Here is a 16,963-nt window from a genome sequence, read left to right on the forward strand (position 1 = left end):
AGAGCCCTTTGTAAGTTCTCAACATAACATCGGTCTCTGTACGCCGGTAATGTTATCGACTGTATAATCATCTTCCTTACTACTGCGAGAGCAGCTCCTATTGACTTATACATTTAATGTTAACATATATTATTTTAAATTAAATTTTCCGTCTTTCAACGTTGGGCGAGATGAAAAAAAGTATATATACAACTTCTGTTTACATTTAAATTATATTCCACTGTTTGCAACGTATTGTTCTAAGTGGTCTTAAATCTTCCTCAGGCCATCTGATTTAATGTAGAAATTGGTGCTTATTCAATTCTCTTCCTTATAAAAACTTCCATACCTCGAGGGTTATGTAAATCACTGAGTAATACTTAAATAAATGATAGCGTGTTCGAAAGCATAACGGCTTACATTCAGACATTGCTACTTGCAGTTTTCGAAATTTGATACGTTTAAGCATAGACATAATAATTTCGTGTAACTAAAGATAATGAGCGAATCAATTTGTGTTAAGAGCGTGGTAAGTTTACAGATTGTATGAGGTGCATCGTTAGGTTAATTCGGGTATGTCGGCGGAAGCGGCGCATAGCGAGCTTTCGGCGGTTCCCACGGCGCCCGCCCCGCACCCCTTAGCCCCTCGCCTCGCCGCGCTCTCTGTTACACAATGAGAGGTGAACGCGGATCTAAGCAATCGCTTAACCTCGCCCACTACACGGCGTGGCGGCGCTGCGACGGCGGCGGTACGAGCGCGCCCAACCGATGCGCCCTCGATACCGGACGAAAACGTGCGCTTTGCGAAAAATTATACAAACTTTTATCATGAAACTCACAGCGCTGATATATTTCATGTTTTATTTAAAGAACAGGAAAAATACTAATATGTACGTTAAAAATGGATAAACATTTTCTTTGTAAGGTACTAAGCATCAATACACTGTTGAACAATAATATCCAAATAAGAAGTACTGCAGGTACAGAATTATATTCAACTATAAGACGATCATAGCCAATACATATTCATATTTGATTACTTACAATAAATTAGACATTGCGAAGTTTAAATAAATTTTATTTTACATTATAACAATAGTTTTCAGGCACAAGGGCGTGGGTTTGAGAGAGTTTATTAGATAAATAAGAAAAATTCGTTTTCAAATAACTCAAGTTGCATTACAACGGTCGTCAGTGTCGCCGCGGGCGAGGCAGTGATGGGCACTTTCGATACATCCGGCAGTGTTGTGCCGGTGCCGGGGTCACGACCGTTCTTTTTGTCCAGCAATGTACACGCGACGTGCGTGATTATATTCGGCTTAATTATGCTGTCACATCGTCACTTGGGCGATAGTGAAAGCGAACGATACACAATAATGATAGAGGAATATGCAAGCGACGCTTAGATGGTCGCGTACTAATGATTATTCTGATCATTAGAATACAACTTTTGTTACATCCATGTATTAGTATTGTGTATTAATGCTATTTAATCTTCGAAGTTGAGCTAATGTAAGATAAAAATTCAGACAGTGATACCAATAATTATAAGAAAACATTGCTGAAGAAAACATTTCCCTTTCAAAGACATACTGATGATGTTTTCTTAAAACGTCGCCAATCAAGGAGGGTAATATTATGTACATGATAACGAACTAAAAAAAATATTAATTATATACTCTGAAAGTTTATATAAAAAAGTTATCATGCACCAAGCACTTTAAACCTTTGCACGTCGTCATATCTGAGATGGAAGTCACTAGAACTGACCAACGTTTCCTTGTTCTTGTACATTCATTATATTTATTTAATCGGTAAATAAGCGATTATTTTTTATGTATATGATAATTAAAACGAATTTTTATATAAACTTGTTTACTCCATTCTATAAAACATATAACCCGTTCTATTTTCGCTTTTTTTTAATTGTATTATTTTTTATTGTCAACTCGTTCGTATCTAACTTGTACAGTGTGACACAAGTAAACTGGTTTCGTTTGTGTTTAACTTTGTAGTTAAATTTATCTTAATATAAATTATGGTATTGATAATAAATTGATTCTTTCCGGGTCATTTAAAATCCCAATTAATTACAGACCCAGTTTTAGTGAGTTATATCACATGATTCAGTATGTACGTAGCAAACTGGAAATGTGAATGGAGCTATAAACTAGTAAATCACAGTACACAGGTGCGGAAGCCAAGTTTTTGCCTTTGTGGATATCAAGCTAACGTCTATACCAGTAGTTAACATAATTGCGACGGATATTTATATGATTCATATCCACTTAAAAGATACGCGTTCACTAGACAACGAGAAAGAAGCAAAGGTGTGCGTTTATCTTACAATTAAGTGTTAATATTACTGCTAGTTTCCAACACTGAATACGTCTATAAAAATACTTTCATTCCCAACAATTGTCAAAGAAAATGGGATTTTTTGACAATCGGAACTTACGTTTGCAAACCTCAAATATTCAAAATTCAAAATTTATTATCAACTATTGAAAATGTCTGTGAATACATCCAGCAACCTAAAACTAGTACCATTGTTTCCTGCATCACGTATTACAGTCATATGACCAACAATTGCTACACCACCTTACAATGGCCTTAAAATCAAAAGCCCGCGCTTCTGTACGCCTGAGGCGTTTAATGCTTGACTGCTACAACAAAAGCTTGAAAGTTTCTTTAAGTTAGAGACGCCAGTCGCTAATTCATTGTTAATAAATAGGTACATTTAAGCCTACATCTCTCGTCCAAGGACTGGTTAAAATATTAAGTTTTAATTATAAATGTAATATTTTCATTATTTATCACTACGATAACTAATTATAGGATATTAAAAGTTGTCAAATTGAAGATTTAAAACCAGACAAAGTAATGTGCCTCTGTTCTAATAAGCTGTCCTTCGAAACGATAATATGCTATATTCAATAAATAATTCCACTTACTGTGTCCTATGTACGTTGAGTGGGATTATTTATAGTTGACTGAATTTGGATTGGATTAATTTAATCGGTAAAGAAAAAAATAATACATTTTCACTTTCAATGTTTTTATTTGAAAAATATTTTAATAAATTTTCTGCTATTTTACATAACGCGCTCACGAGCTTGTTCACATTGTAAATACAGCTTTCGAGTATTATTATCAGAATGGCTTCGCATTCGAGACGAGACGAACCGCGCCCAACCTCTACACGATTTATATATTAATTTTATATTCCAATTCCAATAGCAAATAAGATTTTAGAGTTAAATTATTTCGTGATAAACAAACTTGTTTTGAACCGACAATGACGTGTTAACGTAGTTTGTTCTGCATTTTACGATTGTTTAATGCGTCGTGGGTATTTTTCAATGCCGGTAAAAACATGTTGCACATATTATTAAATGAATAAATATAATGTAAATTAAATACTAGGCGAATAAAAAATTTGCGCACATGTACTGACCCTATTGTAAAACTTGGCAAGACTAATAATTATTATGATAAAAGTTTATTAAAACGACATCAGTGACCTATTTATTTATTTGCTTATTTGCTTATTTGCACATTTATGTCTTTTTCAGTTGTTACATATTATTTTTAATAATACAAAAATTACTAAGACGTACTAAATTATGTACGTTATCTATTTATTCATAAAAATTCAGAAGAGAAAATTCAGAGAGGAAAGAAGTAATATGGGTTATTGTTTTTTAGTTAATTTGAATTCTTAGTTACAAAAATTTCGCTTGAATATTTCTGTGTACTTATTTAAAAATTATTTTTCCACAGGACTTGCAAGCGCGGCGCGAGACGCTGCGAGACGCGGTAGAGGCGCAGTATCCAAGCGCGTTTGTTCCGGCTCCGGAATATTCCGGTCCTCCTTGAGCCGCACCGCTGAATACGGGCCCGATCGCAATCTTTTAGATCATCGCATATATTATACGAATATAGCTTGTAAATATATTAACCGACCGAATATTATGCAGTGACACTGCACCTTACACGAAAGTTGATTTTTTTTCAATATTTCCTTATAGATGCAAATGGAATCATAATTTTTATATTTCATAAAATCGTTATAATATTTGTAATTTTTTTGTAGAGTTGCCTTTTAAAAGTTTTAGGATGAATTAAAAACTTGCATAGTATAATATACTATAAAAAGCTATCTATGTGGAGGTAAGTTATTTTTGCTAACAAAATTAATACTGAACCTTATAACCAAATAAAAACTGCACACCACACACCACACACCGCTCACCGCACTCCGCACAGAAGCTCTCAACGACAATAAAACTACGTGACATGCATATAAAATATCTAAAATGAAGAACCGTCTACTTAAACACTTCCTACAATATTCATTTCATATTTTTAATATACTCAATTCGTCGATGTCTTTTTCTTTGAGTAATTTTCTAGAGTTAATTGAACTTTAAAATAATTTCATTGTTTATTTTTTTATACAAGGAGATTAAACACAACTAGATTTAAAAGATACATACTTAAGGTTACTCAAATATGACAAATTAAACCCCAATAGTTTAAAAAGAAGCAATTCAAAAGAAAGAAGCAAATAATTATTACTATTTGTTAGCTGTATGGGGTAAAGCTGTCATGTGCTAATTTCGTTAAAGATAATCAAATGTATTGCAATTAGTGCAGCTTTAAAATTAAAATACAATATCAAACATAGAAACAAACACCTTTTATGTTACGATTCTACCTGAAATGATTAGGTAATCAACCTTGGTCTACCCAGATCAAGGCAAATCGATAATAATTTGATTTGTATTGTGTTACCTGTCCATGTAGAATCCTGATCCTCTCGATGCGTAGTTAAAAAAAGATGTGTCGTCATCGGGTCAGTGATCATGACTAATTTTCAGTTTACGCCGCACTTAACACGTACGAGACGAAACGTAACCTTAGTTGTCAGCGTTACTTTCATAAATTATTGTGACTAAGAAGAATTTTAAGAGTTTATGCAACAGCCACGAGAAATAGTGGTTAAAGTTCCAAAATAATTCTAAGAAAATTTTTCCTAATAGGTAACAAAATTGAACAACCTATTTTTTCATCTTAATTTTTTATTTCAATATTTGAATACACAAGTTCTGGTAAACAAAAAAATAAATGAAATAAATTGAACTTGAACTTATTGCGACAATTTAATTTGTGTTTTTCCCACTAGCTTCATAATTACAGAGTACCAGTTTGTAACTGATATGCGACTGGCATATGAGACTTTTGATAATTTACGATAATTATTATTTAAATATTAGGAATACATATTCAACGTATGTATTTTTATGGTGCGTTCAATAACAAATTCAAACAACTTAACTTTTCCTCTTTGTTAACGATTTGGGCGTTTTGAAAATCAGAGACAATTACTAGGTCAGTCGCATTATTATATCAAATTGTCACTTAATATATATTTCTATAAGATTTAACAGTGGTAGAGTCCGCTTTAACATCTTCGCACGTATCGCCCTTTTTCTCATGAGGAAAGGATGGGAAGTGGAAGTGGACTTTCCGAATTAGAGGATGCATGGAAGGGGAAAATATTTTCTTTCTGTGCATCCTATCCTCCGTCGATTAAAAGTATGCAACGCATATGCGTATGTCTATGGGCAACAGTCACTTCGCTATTTCAGCGATTTCAGGTGGCCGCTCGCTCGTTTACCACCTTATGATATATAAAAAAAAGAGATTCTATAAGTTAAATAAATTCTGTTGAACATTTTCGAAATCATAAATAAACAAACTAAACCTAGGCCCTTAATACTGAAGAATTCTAACTAGCCAGATTTTCATTGAGCAAACAAATTCAAATATCATAAAAAATTAGTTGCACTTGTAAAGAATTTTTGTCAAAATTTATATTTTTTAAAACGTTATATAATTAGTAAATTTTATTGCTAACCATAAAATTAGCGGAAAATATTTTAAATGTAAATAATGCCTATGTAGATAATATTTCCATATTTATTAATACTGACAGGAAATCCGCGAATACGGTTTGATAAAGTGATATCAACATCCTATAATCAAGTATAGTGCTTACTGCATACGTCTAGACATGTTGAAGGCTGTTTACTTCAACGCCTTTATGAATCATTCCACTTAAATATTCTAAGCAGCTTTTTGAACAGACAAAAGACGCTGTTATAAATATAAATTTAGTCTTATCAGGTAATGCGTAAGTGGTGTAACAAGAACGTGTTTAGTTTAAACAAAAAAAATATTTATTTTATAAGAAGAATAGAGTAAGAAATATGTCCGTCGGCGCGGAATTTAAAAAAAAAACCTAATAAATGTGTTCTTCCGGACTATGTCCTAAATCTGTGAAAAATTTCATCAAGATCTGTTCAGTCGTTCCGGGCAAACCTTTTAACAAACATTCATCCATCAAAACTTTCGCATTTATAATGTACAAAAGCGATCTTTGTGATTTATTTTTTTTATAGAAAATGGAATCAGGGCAGTTGTTGCGTAAATTGAATGATAGACATATGGATTTGTCAACGTATCCGGTGAATTTAAATACTGAACGCAATTAAAAACATCCGCTTGTTTAAATATTTGTATAATTTTGTAATTTTATCACATTTTATGACGGCATATTTGATCTTGCATGACAGCCTTCGAAACACCTATTTTTTAATATAGATGAATATGTTACGAGAACCTAGGCTTAAGCTTCAAAGCAACTAACAAGTGATGGACAAATATTGCTTTTGAGTAGATTTATTTAATTTTCCAAAATGTCTGCTTTATCTCAGACTAAAAATAAAAGTGCTTGATAATAGAACTTTACATAAAAAATGGCTATCAGTAAAACTTCCGTAAATCATTATTCAATCTGTGTGCAGTTTTATTCTTATGAACAGTCTAATTTGAATACCTAAGTATTTTATATCAATATTCATGTTTATATTTTAAATATTATTTTGCATTTAGTATGCTTTGTTATTTTCATACAAGAATTCTTAACAAGAAGTACAATTACATTCAACAAAAAAAAGGATCTATACAGATAGACGGACGGACAACAAAGGGTTCATATATGAGTTCCGTTTTTGCCTTTCGAGCTACGGAATCCTAAAAAGATACTGTCTAGTTAATATACGGAAATATTACAGATAAATATTGCCGCTTGGGCCGACATAAGACAATTTATCCAACATATTATTGTTAAAAAAAGATAAACGTTACATCATTAATTCGTGCGCGAACATGGTTATGCACTCCTCTAAGACGGCGGTCATGACCCTACATAATGTAACGTACGAACAAACGAAAAAATGATGAACGACATCTTATAACAACAATGGCGACTATAAATAGGCTCATACGATGTTATGCAACACAAAAAGGCAAAGACTATAGAGCTACCGGGCAAGACGTATGGCGTTTGTATTATCGTTTTTTTTTCGTTCGAAATTCAAATAGCGCATCAATTGCCAATGCTTCATTGTGTTAAAATGAAGTCCGTATATCAAGTGCATCATTAAGACGAATTAATAAAAATAAATTGTCATAGATAAAACAGTCACATCCTAAAAACCTGACTTGTATTTGATAACAAGGGGGGCATCTATACCAACAGTTAGAATGTGAATTTTAATGAAATCATAAATGGCCAGTCCTAAAGTTATAAAATCCCCTTGGGTAATTACTACAAGAATAATTTATATTAATGTTATTAAAGATTAATGGTAGGCATTGCTTGTCCGTTTGCTTTACCTTCCGTATTTAAAATAGCGCAATAAAGTACCTTCACTAAGTCAAAGGTTACGAGTGATGATAATGAATTAGGTGGCAGAATTTACAATAATAAATCATAGTATTATAATTTTACAGACTTTACATTTGATTCTATTTAATAAGACAAATTAAAAGTAAGCATTAACTTTACGAAGTTTTATAAAACTAAATACTGTTTGTTAAAATGTATTCTCCAAAAATAAATATTTGACTCGTTAGTGGCGGTCCTTTATGTCAGAATAAAAAAAAAGTCTTAATTAGTATCCTATGTCTTCTTCCAGGCTATGATCTTCATCCATGTCAAATTACAGCGATATCCATGTAGCCGTTGTGGAGATATCTTCAAACTAACGTTCATCTATATATCAAAAATTCGCATTTATAATATTAGTAAGATTTATAAACACAAAATCGTTACAGGATATGGATAAGAAATGAATATATCTGAAGGATCTCTTAGTATAAGAAATCCTTGCACAAAAAACACTAGAAAATGGTAAGGAAATGGATTCTCCTTTTTATATTTACAACCAACTAAATGCAGGAAAACGCCGACAATAGGTTGGTTTCGGTGAAATCTGCCTTTAACCCTGAAGTAAATATGTTCTAGGTATTACAAGGTGAAAGTTAATGCCTCTCAGAATTTGTATACATGTAAACAAAGTTCTTTAACAAGTTGCATTATTAGTAATGTAAAATTTTTATAGCAGTTTGTATGACTGTAACTACCAGGTGAACTGTTTTGTTTCTTTGTTATTTAACAATAAATCAGTGCAATATTACACGCATCACATTTATGTTACTGTACAATTGTTAACTTTGTCAATTTATAATCGAACTTAGATAATGAGCTATCAGCGAGTTTTAAACTGATAAATTAATTATTAATTTAACGTATTGTTTCTAATACTACATTATTTGCTGGCATAAATTTTAATTTAGATTGAAATACAAAAAAGATATCTGTTTCGTTCTACAACATATTTTCCAATTATAAGTAAAGCGTTTTGTTAACAATTTGCGTACTATTTGTAATAAATGTAGTCAGACTAGAAAATGTCAAAGTTTACAAACGTTAAGTAACATATAGATTTTAATTGTATTTGTCATATCATCCGATAATAACGTAATAATTAATAATTGCTTACAGTGACCTCACGTGCAACAAATATGGACTTAATAGGACTAATCATATGGGAAAAATGTTTATATCAGAAACGGAAATATACAAGTATTGTAATAGATTACGCCGCACTAAGCTTTTATTTAGATTGTATTAATTAAGAATAACTCAGCATTCAATGAAACATACGTTCAAGATGATTTACTAACTCGAAGTAACATCGGCTTCCTTCTGCAACATGCTCGATTGTTGAATGACAAATGACAATTAATTTCAATTATGCATAAATACTTGAACATTTTCCAAGAGATACTAATTTTGATAATGTTGGATGAACGGAAACTGTTGCTGAATATCTGTTGCCCGTGACTTCTTCCGCACGTAATTAAATACTTATTATGTAGCTTATATATTCTTTCAGACTATGTTCTACATCTATGCCAAATTTCAGCGAGTTTATGCAGCCGTCGTGAAGATACCCTAAAATAAGTATCCAAATATTAGCATTTATAATTTTAGGTTAAAAATTAACATATGTCGATAGTAGCTCAGTAGCTATTTTCACTTCATCATGATCTTATTCATCATCAGCTCACTAAACATCCCCGCCGAGGGGCTCCGATTATTATCGATTCCTTATTCACTGTCTTCTATTTCCTAAGAAAGGGCTTGACTAATATATGCTTTTCTGAACATAGACAATATTTACGGATATAATATTCACGGTCATATTAACACCAAGTGAGAGATATGCTGCTATGCCGTCTTATCATTAAAATGTTATTATAATGATTTCGATTCTAATTTTTAATATACCAGTTCTTTATTCTAATAAATGTTGTTATCAGTTCCAGTTGGCCATTTTTAGCTACATAATAAAACATTTTAATAGCTTCTATTTTCGAAAAGACATTTTAATATGTATGAATATAAGGCTATGTTTACGAAATATTTTAAAATAATTTAAATTTTTAATGGAAAGGTGAAGAAGACTTAGCAGTAAACATGGATAATATATATATGAATATGAATTGCTAGCTTTTTAATTAAAAAAAGTAATAAACTTGGCCTTTGTTATCCAGTGATAGTACAGGTGAGAGTAGCGAAAAGTTTAGATGTACGGATGGATAGATGTTTGTTAGAAGATATGTCTAGAACTGCTTAACAGATCTAGATGATATTTGGCATAGATATAGGACATAGTCTGGAAGAGCACATAGACTACTTATCAAGCTTTATTCTTCAATCCCCGCGAACGAAATCGCAGTCAAAAGAACGTACTTATATAGTTTCATAAACTTGAGAAAAGTTACACTGTAAAGTTAGGAAAATATACTGATTTCTCGCAATGGAAGTAGATTTATTTACACTTACTAACCTGCGGTTTCGTCTATTAGCTATAACCGATACAGGAGGTTAAAAAATATTAAAATATAAACCAGCGTGATGCATCAAGCGTCAAAATGCGCTGCGTCTTATATCATCGACGGAGAGATTTCACTTTGTTGTTAAACAAAATTACATGACGTAACTGTGTATTCAACATTGCGTTTTTACTTCCTCTATAATCTATAAAATTTATCCAATACACAAGTAAATGCCTATCAATATTGGTGTATGGAATAATTTTACATACATATGTATAAACCAAAAAATTTTTTATTTATTATATTGTGACAAAATATATTGTAAATAAAAAGAAACAAAGAACATTTGACATAAAATATATCATATGTAACTTATTTTAAAGGAATATAAATGCAAAACATTCGCTATTATAATCAAATTCAAATGTGATTTATTCAAAAAGCTTTATGCTAATTGATTTCAAACAAAAAACTAAAACAAAGATAAATGTAAACTTGCTAAATGATATTGTCAGCGGTATGCAAGAGATTGCAAGATGATGAATAAAAAATATGATCTCAAGTCGTGTTGAGTTCGCGTTGTTTCGAATTAACGCATCGGTCAGTGTCCATTCGCGCCGCGCAGGCGTTTATAAGAGCCGTGTCAGGAGGTCATCGACTGGCTCCCAATCGCTATGACATCAGTTTCACTACTTAGGATTACAAAATACTTACTCTCACTCACGTAACTACACAACGAAGCTAGGTTTTACATTATTCCATTTGTAAATCTTATCTTCGCAATAAAACCTCAGTTCATCGTCGGTGTTTATGTTTATTCTAGAATTTTACGTATTGCGACATACAATTTAGTTTTATCAGTTAACATAAACAATTTAATGATTAAAGTATACAAAGGAGAACAGAATTTACCTTACAATTGATTGCCACTAGTAAGTAACCTTGTTTGTTTGTTTTCCTTCATGTATAATAGAATCGACAAAATTGGGAAATAAGATAATTAGGTCAGTAATTAAGATGACAATAAGTCTCAAACTCTCGATACCTGAAAGAGCATTCAGTTATTCAGTTTCCACTGTACAAAAACTATTCCTGTACAAAACTCATTTTTATCTTCATGCAATCTATATATCTATTAGAATTAATTTAAGATAAAAATTAATTAAATCCATTAAATGTCGTAAAAGTATTTTAATTTCAAGTTAATTAGGTCTAGTTAGCATATTAGTAATGCCTGCCGTATCGGCATAACACTAAAAGATTAAAATATTTGTCTGTTACTATATCGAGGGTACAACTTAATCAAAAGGCGACCGTAAACATTCATTAGTCAGGTCACTAGGCGTAACATTCGTGAACTAATTTACATTTTTAAATCTTATCCATCGAATCCATTATCATTTTCAAACATATAAGAGATTTATCTTAATCATTGCGAAAATACCTTAATACTGGTGTAATATTAGAAACAAGTTTCTGTATATTTAATATATTTTATAAAATTTTAAGACAAAATAAATACTGTTCTTAAGAAATAATGACAGACATTAATATTGAAGAAGATAGTCAGTAACAGCCTGAGGCCATTTTGTTTGTGTGCAACATAATCATAGAACTTAAAATGTAATTAATTCATTTTTGTATAAGAAATAGAAAAAAATGTTGCTCCAATGACTCGTAAAATCTCATGCCGGTCAGCGAATGTTTATTACGAAATTGTGTATTTATAGTAAACAGAACCTCCGTAATGTTTACTTTCTAAGAGCTATAAAATTAAATGAAGTTAACATAGATTTGTGTAATAATGTAAATTTTGTAACATCAATAACGTTAACTATTATTGTTTTAACCTCATGTTGTTACAATATAATCAGATTTGCAATTTAACGACCATACATCGCTGAGTATTATTAAAATCCTGTTGAAGCTACAACTATTTGAGCGAATGAATGCTAAATTAAATAAAAAAAAGCTTATGAAAATATTCCAAAAGAAAAAAAAACATTTTTATTGCAACAATTTTGCAGATAACCTATTCTTTATTTAACAAAATTATTCTTATATTATAAAAGCGAATGTTTGGATATATGGAGAGATGTTTGTTAGAAGGTATCACCTTACCGGCTGCATAGGTCTGCTGAAAGGCATAGATGTAGAACATAGTCTGGAAGAACACATAAACTACTAATTTACTTTTTTTTTAATTCGTCGCGAGCGATAGCTGGTCCTCAACCTATACTAATATTATAAAGCGGAAGAGTTTGTTTGTTTAAACGCGCTAATCTCAGGAACTACTGGTTCGATTTGAATTTTTTTTTTGTTGGATAGTCCATTTATAAAGGAAAGCTTTAGGCTATAAAACATTACGCTGCTACCAATAGTTTTTATTATTTTAACGCGCGGACGGAGTCGCGGGCGAAAGCTAGTAATTAATAAAAAACCACAATAACAATGAAAAATATGTTTGCAAATCTTCCAATTGTCTCCGATATGCCGCATAACAGTAATACGTGAACATTAGTGTGCATTAGGGTCATGCTGTCGTGAGAACTTTGTTTATTCAGTAATTTAACGAGTAATAATATTAGTAACCAGGAAAAAATAAACATTTTTGTATTCAGGGATGATAACAATTCTAACTAGGTCATTATGTATGTGGTGACTCAGAAGTTTCTAAAAATTTGTGACCGCAACGTTATGCAAAGCATCGACTTCACTTCTTAACATTAGATATTAGGAAGGTATTGATTTAGAATGTACACACAAATAAGTGCTAAGAGACTTATTTCCTTTTAAAGAATGTACTAACAATCATAAGCTTATTATACAATTACACTAGTTATATCAAGAGATTCTAAATTTGTGCGTATTTCTTTAAAAAGTATCTAAAAATAAAGTCATAAAATTATTATTTTTTTAGTTTATATTGATTTGAGTATTAGAAAACAAAAAATAACATTTGTTCCTATGGAAATATTTCCTTGAAATATAAAAGAATTGATTTGTTAATTATTCAACGAAAAAAAAAACAGAGAAAACATTCGTTATCCTAGAGATATATGTTACAACATCGGAGCGGTACAATCTCGTCGATAATAATCATAAACGTATATGACCACTATACGACCTCTGCTTGATCGATTAATATGTTAATTTAATAATTTATTAAACAAGGACCAGTCTCGATATCTTCAAATAATAATATACCAAATTCAATTCAATTTAGATGTAATAATATTTTGTCAATGAATGCATTTTGAAAAAAGTTATCTGTTCTAGAGAGAACTATAAAGCATAGCTCGTCACTTGCCGAATATTATAATATCTTGAGAAGCGTAATGCAAGTACAATGTGGTTCATAGTAATATGTATGCGTATGTCTTATTAATATCCAATTAAGGAAAAACTATTCCAATCCTTGTCGCTTAATTTCAATTCAGCAAATCAAATGAGTCTTCCAATTAATATGAAGGGATATTTTGTAGTGAAAGGGCGTGGAGGAAAGATTTTCGTTCTTCCTTAAGCACTCGCAACTCACCTTCAACTTAAAATGGGAACTTACTAAGTAAACATCAGATGACCCACTGCTCTTTGCTTAATATATGATTTGTTACTAAGTTATTCTATAAAAGATATAAAAAAGTTATTAGGTTTCGATGTCTGGTAATAATCCGGTTTTCCAACTTTTAGAATTAGACTACTTTATCACAACACCAATAATATTAAAAACTCTCTAACCAAGATAGAAGATAATTTTAATGATTCATGCAAAATGTGGTAGAAATGATTTTCGACACTGAATATAAGCCATTGAATTATTATACTTTTTATAAATAAACTATTGGTTAATCACAATACATATTCTGTTGCAAAACAGAGGGCAGATGCCAATTACATCAGTTTGGCTACCTCGTTCTGGGATGTCACTGCTTTGGAAACTCTACACTTCGCCCCTACTACTACGCTAGAGGCTTGTATCCAATTCTTTTAAAATTATTCTTTATTATCTTTTTAAGTGTTTATAAGTAAACAAAAAGAAATGAAAAGTGAAGAATTATTTTTACCATTAAATGTGAAATATTTTGAGCGTCGGTGACTCAGGGGTCAAGCACTTGACTTGCGATTCTGCAGTGCCTGGGTTCGAATCCCGCCATGTACCAATGTGTTTTTCGGTTTCCGATTTACATATGTTCATTTATCCGACGTTCTTACAGCGAAGGAAATCATCGCGATGCAATCTGCACATATCTGAGAAGAAATTCAAAGATATGTGTAAAGTCAACCATCCCGCACTTGGCCAACGTGGTTGACTATGGCCTTATCACCCTTAACCTAAGGTAGGCTCCGAGCACCTCGTTGGGGTCGTATAGTAAGCAGATGATGCTGATGATGTGAATTATTAATTTCTATTACATTATTTCTTTAAAATATTAAGGTATGGGAGAAAAAGGCAAGGCGTAGTTCACAATGTGTCATTAAAAGACTATGAAGTAAAAAATAAGAGTTAAGTTGTTTAATGTAACATGCTACCATAAGTTAAATATGGTTATAATTTATGTGCTTAAGAATCACACTTCGGTGTAAATATGTGTTTAGCATATTCTAAATGTATCCAATAAATCACGAAATAGATAAGCGTATGAACGTTAGCGACAAAAATGTATTATTTACAAAAAAATATGCGGTCATTCGGTGAGCCGGTTACAGCGCCTTGTTACCGATGTTTTAAACATTCGCTAAGTTAATATTTGATAGCAGTAATCAATTAGTTTTCATGATTTGAATATCATTTACATTTAGTTATTCAATACATAAATATATTTTTAATTCAAAATAAACTCAAACTTATCCATCAATTGTAAATTATCATTTGTGACAATTTACAAGTTGAAAATAAGAAATGTACTGATTTATTTCCAAATTTTTGGTTGCAGAATTGTTTACAGAGGTAAGGCAAAGAATTGCATTAGCTCAATGTGTGTGAATAACACAATTTACCAAACACAAGCTGCGCCCATTTATTGCATATAGAAAGGAGAGCGAAAAAAGAAACTTAGCAAATAACGAAGCTACCGTCTCCGATTGCGTGTCGGTGAAACTGACATTTGAAATTGAACTAGGGCTCAAAATATGAACGCTGGTCTATACTAATAAGTATTTGATACTCCTCTTTAACGATGTGTTAACGTGACAATCGTAGAATTTAAAAACATGTGCAGCAACCTCATAAGTGAAACAGAATTATGGTATAAATTTTCATTCAAATAAACTGTCGCAAGAATAAGTTTTATTGACAAGGATGTTATATGTGAAGGAAGAACCAGCCTCTAGCAACAATATTTGAGTGATTGGGCCCAATAGTGGAACCCTGAAATGTTCTCATACAAACATTATTAAAATAACTAGAGAAGCGCCCTGATTTCTCAACGGTACAACATTTGATGCCAAGAAAGAGACTTAAAACTACCCTGCCTTATGATTTTGTCTAATTCACATATTAGTTACGAAATTAAATTAGGATTAGAGTAGTAATTTTCTTAATTATCCCAGACATTTATACCGTAATTTGAACATAGTAAATCAAGAACATTCTGCATAAGAACGTAACTACAATAAAAATCTTTGTTACCCACAATCCAAAACCAAACCGGAATCGGAATTATCAATAGACCACCTAAGTTGTTATTAACACATTCAAAAAATAATTTAAAAAAATACAATAGGCACTTGGCACATTTTAATCTATTATTATATACTACTATTAGATAGTTGCAAAAAAAATACAACCGTGTACGATAAAACATAAAAAAGCATCACATATGAATATAACTTTATCCTTGAGCATAATGAAATGTAATAATAATTCTCGTCTAGACAAAACGAGATTTTATATTTATCATATAATCTTTTGTTGCATACTGTATAAAATTATTGATTATACTAATAGCTGTCGCCCAAACTTCGTATCCCCGAGGCGAACGACGGTGGCGGCAGCGGGCGGTGCGGCGGCCATGTGTAGGCAGATCGCTCTCATAATCACGCGACAAGCTTCCATATTTATTTAACCGGTGCCAACTGACTTACCGGTTTCTCACGAGTGGGCCGCTACTGGTTCTTATGTTAATTTGAATAGAATCTATACTCGCCACGCTATTCTAACACCATTTCTTCCGTGCAAGTGATCTTTAGGCGATATTTGTTTCGCATTCAGCACTTGCACTTATATGTTTTGTTTTAACGATAAACCATGATACAGATATAAGATAAAATACATAATTCCCTTTTACTAAAAGAAACAGTGCAACCTTGAAGTACAGAGATTCCGGGTTCGGTCTTCAAGCGACGACCGCTCGCCGCGTATCTTGCAATGTACTTGTTGAGATAAATATAAACTGAGTGCTTTATAAAAAAACAGTAGATGATATTCGGACTGTTACGCTTACTATTTACAAAAAAGGGTCTTGACAGAAGGACGGACGGACAACAAAGTGATCCTATAAGGGTTCCGTTTTTTACTATGAGGTACGGAACCCTGAAAATAAAGAATCTATTAGGACATATGATAGAAAGTATATGAACATCGATGTAACAGAAAGAAATTCATCAAACAAAGAAAAATTACTAAGTAACGGGAAACGGATAGCAATCTACTTTAATTTGCTTAAACAATATATTCCTTTATTTTTATATTAAACACAACGAATACAAAAAGAAAGAAATATTGTTA

General features: G+C 31.7%; 1 long non-coding RNA gene across 1 annotated transcript in view; it reads left to right on the forward strand.

The window, feature by feature from the left end:
• Positions 1-3,939, forward strand: part of LOC106118406 (uncharacterized) — a 64,534-nt gene extending 60,595 nt beyond the window's left edge. The window contains exon 3 of the long non-coding RNA XR_001227919.1: positions 3,763-3,939. This is a non-coding gene — a long non-coding RNA (uncharacterized LOC106118406). The remainder of the gene's footprint in view (positions 1-3,762) is intronic.
• The last annotated feature ends 13,024 nt before the right edge of the window (positions 3,940-16,963 follow it).

Source organism: Papilio xuthus, unplaced genomic scaffold (assembly GCF_000836235.2).
Source record: "Papilio xuthus unplaced genomic scaffold, Pxut_1.1 DF827597.1, whole genome shotgun sequence".
In the NCBI taxonomy this organism is placed as follows: Eukaryota; Metazoa; Arthropoda; class Insecta; order Lepidoptera; family Papilionidae; genus Papilio; species Papilio xuthus.